The 10170-nt window shown below is 35.8% G+C and overlaps 1 long non-coding RNA gene across 1 annotated transcript in view; it reads left to right on the top strand.

Annotated features, from left to right (window-relative positions):
• Positions 1-842: 842 nt before the first annotated feature.
• The window catches only part of LOC117111331, a 16945-nt gene continuing 7617 nt past the window's right edge, over positions 843-10170 (top strand). Inside the window, exon 1 of the long non-coding RNA XR_004445850.1 lies at positions 843-1296. This is a non-coding gene — a long non-coding RNA (uncharacterized LOC117111331). The remainder of the gene's footprint in view (positions 1297-10170) is intronic.

Below are 10170 nucleotides of genomic sequence, written 5' to 3'. Positions count from 1 at the left end.
ACTAGTATTGATATTGTTATTATTTATTATTTTTATTATTATTATTATTATTATTTAATTGGAGGGTTCTTATTACAGGGAGACCTGTATATTGAAAAGTATACTCTATAATGTTCGCCTATATTAATAATTTTTCTAATGATGATGATTTGATGTGAATCTTTTTAAATTAAAATAATTAGTGTACTGTATAGTTAAATCGTTTATGATAGGCCGGTATCACAGGGATTTCAACACCCCCACCCCAGGCAAAAATCCATAGTAAATTCAGCTCCAGGAGAGAGTGTTCACTGGGATATCGGTCTGTTATACATGAAATTCCAACTTGATATAGGCAGATTCTCCATAAATGTTACGACAGAGGTAAAGGTGAAGGTGTAGCCCGGGGGCACTTTTAACATTTCTATACGGGGAGGTGCCATTTTACTGCGTATTTCGAGAACTTGGTAGCACAAGTGTGGGAAATATGCAGGCCCGTAGCTAGGTTCTTCCAAAGGAGGGTTTTCTGGGCGTGAGGTCCACGGTCGAAGCCCTGGTGGGGTCGGCGAAACCTCCAGAGTAAGAGGATTTTTGTGCTTTATGGGTCTAAATAATGCTATAAAAGCAGATTATGTTTGAAAACGTCTGTGTCTGGGTGGGTCTGCAGTGCATTAGCTGGGTTGGAGGGCTTATTTGGGAAATTTGAAGCGGGGGGGGGGGGGTTGCCAAAAAAAGAGGGGGGTTTGCTAGAAAAGGGGGTTCTCCCGAACCATAACAGTCATGAGATCGCGACCGGACGGAACACTTTTGCCATCGGGAACCAGTAAATATTGTACCCTCTCTGGCACTATTGAGTGGCCTTTTTCCTGTCGTAAAATAATGAGAACACGTGTGTTAGAACACCTGGAGCCTGGAATATGAAGTAGGCCTACTGTTGTAGGCCTATCCTACACTGTACCCTACACTTTACCCTACACTGTACAGACATTTCCGGAAATAAAGACACTACGGAAATTTATCTTTAGTTTAGACCCAGAAATATATAGGTTTACCATTGTTGAAAGTAGGCCTACAGGACAATGATACAATGATTTTTTCATCAGGACTATTGGCTACATCGTTCCCATCATGACCACTTGAGACCTGTCAGATTACTGATAAATTAGGCCTATTGTAAAACCCAAGAAAGTGCCCCATAAATCATCAGGTGCTATGGAATATTTTCATTTACTACGGAAGGAAGACATGGTGGTCTGTAACTTATCGAATTTTGATTAATTAAGTGTGCAGAATATTTACGACATCATTTCATCTCTGGTAAGTACACATCCTATTAGCTGGTATTTTAAAGTTATACTTGAAAGTGGGCAGTATAATCTTTCGGGAGCAGTAGGCTCCCATTTTTCATGATCCTCCCCGGCCTAGCTAGGCCCCAGTAGCGGCTCAAGGGGGAGGGGGCGCGCTAAGGTGTCCGGACTGCGGGGGGGCCTAAGTATTTATGGGTGTGACTATGGCGCAGAGCATTATCTGAGGACCGAAGCCGGTGATTGGGAGGGGTATCCCTATCCTCCCAAAACAAGATTAAAACAAAAAATTGGCACTTCTAGCCATGGCCGGAAATGGCTGGGATGGGAAAAGTAAGCCTTATTTTTTTTTTTTTTGGTCCAACTGCCCAACGAGCCTTGACTGATGTGGGGGCTTGACCATACCAATGGGGGCTTAAGCTCCTCTTTTCTGGCGCTGCCACTGCCTAGACCTAGCTAAAGTAAGATACTAGGCAAGGGCAACTTGCCTATGCCCAGGGCCCAAATGAATTCTGCCATACAGTGCACATGTGATCAACGTTAATAAAATTTGTCAATAAACGCGGTATTAACAACGAATTGTATGAATGAACGAAATTTGTTGCAATCTTGTGTAAATGAATAAAATATAATATAAAATGAAAGTACACTTAGACAGCCCTCAACTACGCCATATTCTGTTAAGTATGTTAATTGGGCTGGTGATACAGTACGTCAACTAAAAAAAGAACCGAAATTTTCACGAAAAATTGCTAGGAAAATAGGCGTGCAAAACCGTAACTTGGCATTTGTATATTCAGATGTAATGTTATAGGTGTAGTGCTTCATACAGAAGTCTCAAAGCACTTGATGCGTGGACTAGCTCGTACCGTAACTTGCTTCTCCCCTAAGGGTCTCTTGATGTCTGAGCTACCCGGTCACTGAAAGGCTAATTTTCAGCAAAATCTGCACGGAAATCGGCCCTTATTTTCTAAAATGTGCAGTTGGATTTCTGGGCCTAATTTTTCAACGGAGGATATTCCTGGGCACAGGCCTTACTTTACAGTCAGTACTACAGTTGTCAAGCCATGAGTCGCGACCCAGCTTTGGGTCGTGAGAGGATTTTAGAGGGTCGTCAAATATCACTGGGTCTCCAAAAAAAAAAAAAAAAAAAAAAAAATTATACAGAAAGTCTTAAGTGTTCAAATAAACACATTAAAAATCAGAGAATTTCCGTGAAAAATTCCTGGGCACAGGCCTTACTTTACAGTCAGTACTACAGTTGTCAAGCCATGAGTCGCGACCAGCTTTGGGTCGTAAGAGGATTTTAGAGGGTCGTCAAATATCACTGGGTCTCAAAAAAAAAAACAAAAAAAAAAAAAAAATTATACAGAAAGTCTTAAGTGTTCAAATAAACACATTAAAAATCAGAGAATTTCTGTGAAAACATCTAAACATTTTTGTTTAAATAAAATAATTTGATAAAATGTTGGCTATTGTCTTCAATTTGTGTCAATGTTTGGCTGTCTGTCATCCGATAGAATTGATGAACTTGATAAAACATCGCTATGCGTCCTCTAATCTTAGTTCAAGCACACTATTTGTTGAATAGATTTTGTGTTTCAAAATACAAAGGAATATTTGTCTTGGTCAAGTTTTTAGGAATTTCATTTACAACCTCAGCTTCTTATTTGCCTGCTCTTGAAAGAAACTTCATTTTTGAAAAAAAAAATGAAGTGTACTGCTAAATTAGTGGGCAGTATGAAATCAAAACATGACAAAGGTGCTAGCAACCAATCTCAGAAAAATGATGGAAATCAACAATCATGTAAATAAAAATAAAACGATGCTTTAGGTAATTATATTCTTTAATAAGTGTGTATCAAATATCATACTGTTGTTACGAGACACTACCTGTACAGTCAGTTCGATATACAGTACAACCCCTGTTAAGAGGACACATTTGGAACCAAAAAATGTCTCCTTAATGGAGTGCCCCTATTTAGGAGACACAAACCAACAAACCAAAGCGTGAAATTGTATCCTTAATAGGTTTTGGTAGTTTTCATACAACGATGCTGATATAGACCTACAGTACACTCTTTATAATTTTATTTTTATTGACCTAAGAACAAATTGCAAACAGAATTACAGTAGAACTAATTTGAAATGCAATAGTTATTTATAATATGAAATCAGCAGTAATATTGTATGTTCCCAATATTATTTTGTGATGCGATGTGAATGACCATATTTTTTTATATATATTGAGCATTTTATTGGATGCATGTAGCATTTATAGAGTAACAACTTAATAATTAATCGTGCATGTTATGAAATAATTAGAATCCTATATGAATGTACATAAAATCCACATGGTTAGGGTTTAAATTAATTTGACAAGATCAGTTGACAGTATTCCTATATAGACCAGGTTATAATTGAGATAGGTGCCACTTGGAGAGGTAGAAATTATCATATGGTTTTTCTAGACCAGTTTTTTATGGGGAATCAGAATATGTGAGGTAAAAAGGGTGTAACCTAAGAACTTTCGCGTGAGGGCGCTTTTTTTCAAAATTGCCGCCAAAATCCAATAAACTACATATATATGGGTAAAATAAGCACAGAAGAGGTAGGTTTGACCAAATTTTGAATATGTAATGATAGGAGTAAAGTATAATTAGCTAAAGTTATTAATGTGAAGATTTCGGGAGGCAATTGAGGGCGCTTTTTAAAACGGCGGCCAAAATTAAATAACAATTTAACAGCAGCTTCAATACCCTAGATAAATTTGTTTAATTTACAAAATATGAATGTAATAACTGCTGTTGACTTTTTAAACCCAAAACAACATATTTTAGGGGTGTAAGCTAACTCACTTTTGAAAAATGTAAGTAAAAATTCCCCCTTATTTTAGCCCTTTTCTGTTTTGAAGAATGGAAAATATCACCAGAATCTTAAAAAAATTCCAGCTTCCTTACAAATATCCGGTTGTTTTTCATTATTTCTGTGTGCTATACAAGCTATTCCAGACAACTACCATAATTTTCATGTATGAAGAAGGCATCAATTCATTTACTACATATTTGTCCTGTAGTGTTTAACAGTGTTGAGCAATAATCTATGTTGAGCAATAATCTTCAGGTATTGCTTTTATCACTGCAATCTAAAAGTCTTCGTATTCATCGTATGAACAATTCTTGGACTTCCGCGGGAATTTCTGCTAACATGGTGGCAACAATGATATGTCAGTGATCTTGTCTCTGCAAAACTTTCTATTGAAGATGTAACTTGCTTGATTTACACTTTTCTCCTTAACTCCAAGCAGCAGTGAGACATACTCTTGTTCTTCAGACAACTTTTGTGACAGAACATAAAACTCCGAAGTTGCTGAAAGTTCCAACAAACTCAGTTTATGATTACAGAAGCTACGTTTTCCTTTACGAAAGAAAGCTGGGGTGTAATTGTCTGTAATGGATGTCTCGAGAAAGGGAACGGATTATTGCATATGCCTTGGTTGGTATTCGTTAAAGCATGCTTTGCATACAGAAAGACTTTCGTATCGGCTTCTTCTTGGTGGTTCTACGCCAGATTGTAGAACCCCAGGTTGCCGACTGCCAGAATTTCGAGTTCACTTTGCCAAAACACAGTTTGCTGAATGCCAGTTTGCTGAATCAAAACCTACGAATCCCAGTTTGTGGAAACCCAGTTTGCGCTGAAACCCACTATGTCGAAAATAAAATAAAAGCCTTAAAACATTAACCACAGCATAACATTCATGTTGGAGCACTCTCTTACTATGTATTCGTATAAGAAATAGTGGCTTATTGTAGTTAAATGATTCTTTTTGTTTTAATCTGTAAATCAATTGGCTATCAGCAAATAAAATTCAATTTAATAGGCCTCGCAGTTGAAACGATTCATTAGCATACCTATGATAAATACATAAATTTATAAACAAATAATAATAAATGAAATAAACAAATTAATAATAATCTACAATTATACACACATGCGATACGATTATTATCCTTAATTTCATTTCATTTTATTTCTAATTTTAACTGATAGCCATGCTTTCAAGTGTGTTTTTCTACAGCTTTGTTGTCTTCCAATATTTTTCCTTTTAATTTGTACACAAATGAAGCTCCTTCCTTTTAAATTCACAGTGTGCTGTACTTTTGTAACACAGAGATTTAGACTGGGTTTCGGAAAACAGAGTTTTGGGAAACTAGGATTTCATGATTTCAGTGAAATGGATTGGGCATTCTGGGTTTCGGCAAACTGAGTTTCTGCAAACTGGGATTTCGACAACCAGGTTGAATACATTCTTGAATACTATTGCTATCGGCAAGAATGCATCCTTGTCACTGAAAGAGATTTTGTATTAGTTCGTAGCAGCCAAGAAAAGCAGACTCGAAAGTCATCCTGCATGCAATGCATGCTTTAAGGAATTACAACCAATACATAAATATCAACCGTTCCATTCTGGAGACATCGATATTGCAGTAGTTGCTACCGTATATCTTATTTTACGACAACAGAGAGAGAGTCATTGTAGACACTAACACTGGAATACCGAAAGTTGTTTAAATTAAGTGACATTAACTTTCACCAGCGAAGAAATTATACCTTATTGGATCTCATGCTTCTGTAGTCAAAGGCAAAGTTTTGTTGACACTTTCTGCAACTTTAAAGTTTTAGATGTTCTGTCACAAAAGATGTCTGAAGAACTTGAAGACTGCGGCATGGAGTTAAGGGGAAAAGTGTAAATCTAGCAAGATGTGAAATGTTCAGTAGAGGCAACAAGATCACAGACATATCATTGCTACCACCATGTTTGCAAGCAGACCCTTGAGCACTTTAATCGCTAAAATGGAAATTAAGCAGACGTAAATGATTTGGTCAATAAAAATAGTATTCACAACAGATGGAATGATCAAATGAAGCAAAAAATGATTGAGACAGTGATGCCCATGGACGTCCAAGAACTGTTTATAATAAAGACGAAGACTTTCTGATTTAGTGCAAGAAAATTAGCGTAAAATTTAGTGAAAGGTTGAAAAAATTGCAACAGAATAGATAAAAATATGAGAAATGTCATCGTAATATGTCATATTTATGAATAAATTTGCAACTTCTTACTAGATCGTCCCGAAGGTTTTTAATACTTAGTAACCAATGCATGTATTACTTACTAAAATAATGCTAATATTTTATAAAAGTGGCCGCCATCTTGGATTTAAAATGGTCACCATGTAAAAAATATATTTATCTATATCTCCGCTTCTAAACCAGTTGAAATTATAATTCTAATGTCCAAAAATATGTTTTCATGGTCAAGAAATATTATCATACAATTTTTGACTCCGTCAGATTGTCATAAATAGGTCATTTAATGTCATTCAAGGTCATTACAGGTAAAATATTGTATGGTATCTTAATAACGGAGGAAAAAGTGTCATGTTTTACATCAGAAACATACTCAACTTCTTGGAATTAAGTTTTTTGATAGGAACTACAGTATTTTATTCAATGTCATTTTGGTGGCCATCTTGGATTTCAAGATGGCTACCATGCATAACCTACCTGTATATTTTTTTAAATATTTCAGCTTGTAAAACATTTCAAATTAGAATCCTGATGCCTAAAATTATGATAGATCGCTGAATAAAATGTAAAATATTTAAGATTTTATATTTAGTACCGGTACCGTACATTCTCAAATGTTATGTAAATCTCATATATCCTAAAATTACGTTAACTTAATAATTTTGATATGTTTCATGTTGAATGATTTTTAATGATAGTCCTATTATCCAATCCAATCAGAACATTTGTAATGCGCCTTACTTTGCAGATACGAAGCGCTGCACCCCATATATTTAGGCACCTCACAACATTATTATTACAGTCTAATATGACCACAACATAAGGAAGTCCTCTCCATTAACTTCTAACCTACTATACTTTGCGTATATATTTTCTAGAAGTCCACTCGTTAAATTAGTATATAGGCCTATAGTATAGAGAATTTTGTCTGTCAATCTCAGATATCCAAATTTTAGGAAATTACGTTTTATGCATGCACCGACATGAGAACTTTAACCTAATAACTTTGATATGTAGGCCTATATATTTTGTGTTGTTTGTTGAATAGACTTCTTTAATAATAATATTACAGTCTAATATGACCACAACATAGGAAGTCCACTCTGTAAATGTTTAGCATAATATTGCAGGGCCGGCGGAACGTTTTTCAAAGTGGGGGGGGGCCCCCACTTATAAGATGAATGGGAATATGAATCATGCAGATCTGGAAAAACCTAGGGGATGGGGGTCAACATTTCCCAAAAAGGAAAGGGGATCCAGAGGTACACATCTAGATGCCCCCCCCGGGAAAATTTTGGTTTCTAGATGGCGGGAAATGACCTTTCTCGACTTTTAAGCTAGTTTTCTAATGACTTGTTCTTCAAAATTCAAGGTTTCCAAAGAATAGGGGGGTTCGGGGGGTCCTCCCCCGGGAAAATTTTGATATCTAGAAGGCGGGAAATGAGTTTTCCCGACTTCCGAGGTATCTTTTTAATAATTACTTTTAAGTTCTTCAAAATTCAAGGTTTTCCCCTCTTGAAAACAGTCAGGTAAATTTATCCCTGTTATTACAGTAGATAGGCCTTATGTGTGTATAAATACATAAAAAAAATTGAGTAGGCCTAATTGCATACGATTTTTTTTTCCATTAATCCCAAAAAGAAAGGGGGGTCTGGGGGTTCTCCCCTGTGAATATTTTGATTCCTAGAAGGCGGGAAATGAGTTTTCCCGACTTCTGAGGTGTCTTGTAAGTTCTTTAAAATTCAAGGTTTTCTCCTCTTGAAAACAGTCGGGTAAATTTATCGCATTGTTATTACAGTAGATAGGCCATGTGTATATACATACATAAAACAGAAATGAGTAGTTGCATACAATTTTTTTCCATGAATCCACAAATCCCAAAAAGAAAGGGGGGTTCTCCCCCGGGAAAATTGTGATTCTTAGAAGGCGGGAAATGAGTTTTCCCGACTTCTGAGGTGTATTTTAATTACTTTTAAGTTCTTTAAAATTCAAGGTTTCCCCCTCTTGAAAACGGTCAGGTAAATTTATCCCATTTTTATTACAGTAGATAGGTCTTATGTGTGTATACATACATAAAAAAAATTGAGTAGTTGCATACGATTTTTCCATGAATCCATAAATCCCAAAAAGAAAGGGGTGTCCGGGGGTTCTCCCCCGGAAAAATGTTGATTCTTAGAAGGCGGGAAATGAGTTTTCCCGACTTCTGAGGTGTCTTAATTACTTTTAAGTTCTTTAAAATTAAAGGTTTTCCCCTCTTGAAAATGGTCAGGTAAATTTATCCTATTGTTATTACAGTACATAGGCCTTATGTGTGCATACATACATAAACAAAATTGAGTAGTTGCATACGATTTTTTTTCCATGAATCCATAAATCCCAAAAAGGGAGTTCTCCACAGGGAAAATTTTGATTCCTAGAAGGCGGGAAATGAGTCTTTTAACTACTTTAAGTTCTTCAAAAGTCAATGTTTTCCCCTCTTGAAAATTATTATAATGAATCAATGAACCCAAAGAGAAAAGGGAGGTTCGGGTTCTTCCCGGGAAAATGTTAATTTCTAAATGGTGGGAAATGAGCTTTCCCGACTTCTGAAGTACCGTATCTTATAGCGATTTTAATTTAAGTTCTTCAAAACGGTCAGGTAATTTTTTCCCAATCCCAAAAAGAAAGGGGGTTGGGGGTTCTCCCCCGGGAAAATTTTTATTCCTAGAAGCGGGAAATGAGCTTTCCTGACTTATGAGGTGTCTTTTAATTACTTTTAATTTCTCCAAAAATCAAGGTTTCTCCAAAAATCAAGGTTTCCCCCATCTTGAAAATGATTCAATAGAACCAATGAACCCCAAAGAAAAAAGAGGTCCGAGTTCCCCCGGGAAAATTTCGATTTCTAGAATTCGGGAAATGACCTTCACTGACTTCTGAAATGTCTTTTAAATGACTTTTTAAGTTCTTCAAAATTCAAGGTTTTCCCCTCTTGAAAATGGTATGACGGTCTAGCCCCCGCTAGAGTGCGCTCAGGGAAGGAGACGCTATGACGTCATTTAATCCTATTCAATAAAGAACGAAAGACTAGTATACTTAATTGTTTACGTCATGATGCAGTGCCAGGTGTTTTGGATTATCTTTTGAAATTGAAAACAAAAGGTAGGTAAGGGACGCTAATGACATCATTTAATCTCTTTTATTTTAGAACAATGGATAAGAGGGACGCTATTGACGTCATTTAATCCTTTACAATACATAACAAAAGACTAGTATACTTAATTAAAATAATTTAAATAATAATAGGTAAATAAAGAAATGATGCAGTGCCAGGTGTGTTGGAATATCTTCGAAATTGAAAACAATAAGGCATTCATTAAAGGTGCTAAAAGGAATTAAGTCAAACAATTTGAATGTAATTGGAATAAACAATAGGATTAGCGGTGTCTTTAATAGGATTAATTGTTTGTGGCGTAGGGATACATCTTGACAAGCATGAATTTCTATTGGATGAGAGATTTCAGTGACTTAAAATGTGGTGGCTTTTTGGTTTGAATTTCCCGCATTAATGTGAATAGGCTTATGACGTCATATATTCAAGTTCATTCACTTAAATTATATAACACATAGAAAATAAATGAAATAAAACAAAATATAAGGAAGAGACGCTACCAACGTCACTTAATCCTTCTATACAATTTAGTGCTTATATTCTGGTGAAAACATAGGTTGAAACATCATTTAAAAAAAAAAAACCTGTACGTTGTTACAATTCTCTAAAGTACGAATTAGTTTTAAACTACAGGATCAAGATGGATTT

This window comes from Anneissia japonica, unplaced genomic scaffold (genome assembly GCF_011630105.1).
Source record: "Anneissia japonica isolate Jap-2015-1 unplaced genomic scaffold, ASM1163010v1 scaffold287805_len679488_cov178, whole genome shotgun sequence".
In the NCBI taxonomy this organism is placed as follows: domain Eukaryota; kingdom Metazoa; phylum Echinodermata; class Crinoidea; order Comatulida; family Comatulidae; genus Anneissia; species Anneissia japonica.
This window is presented reverse-complemented; position numbering and strand designations above follow the sequence as displayed.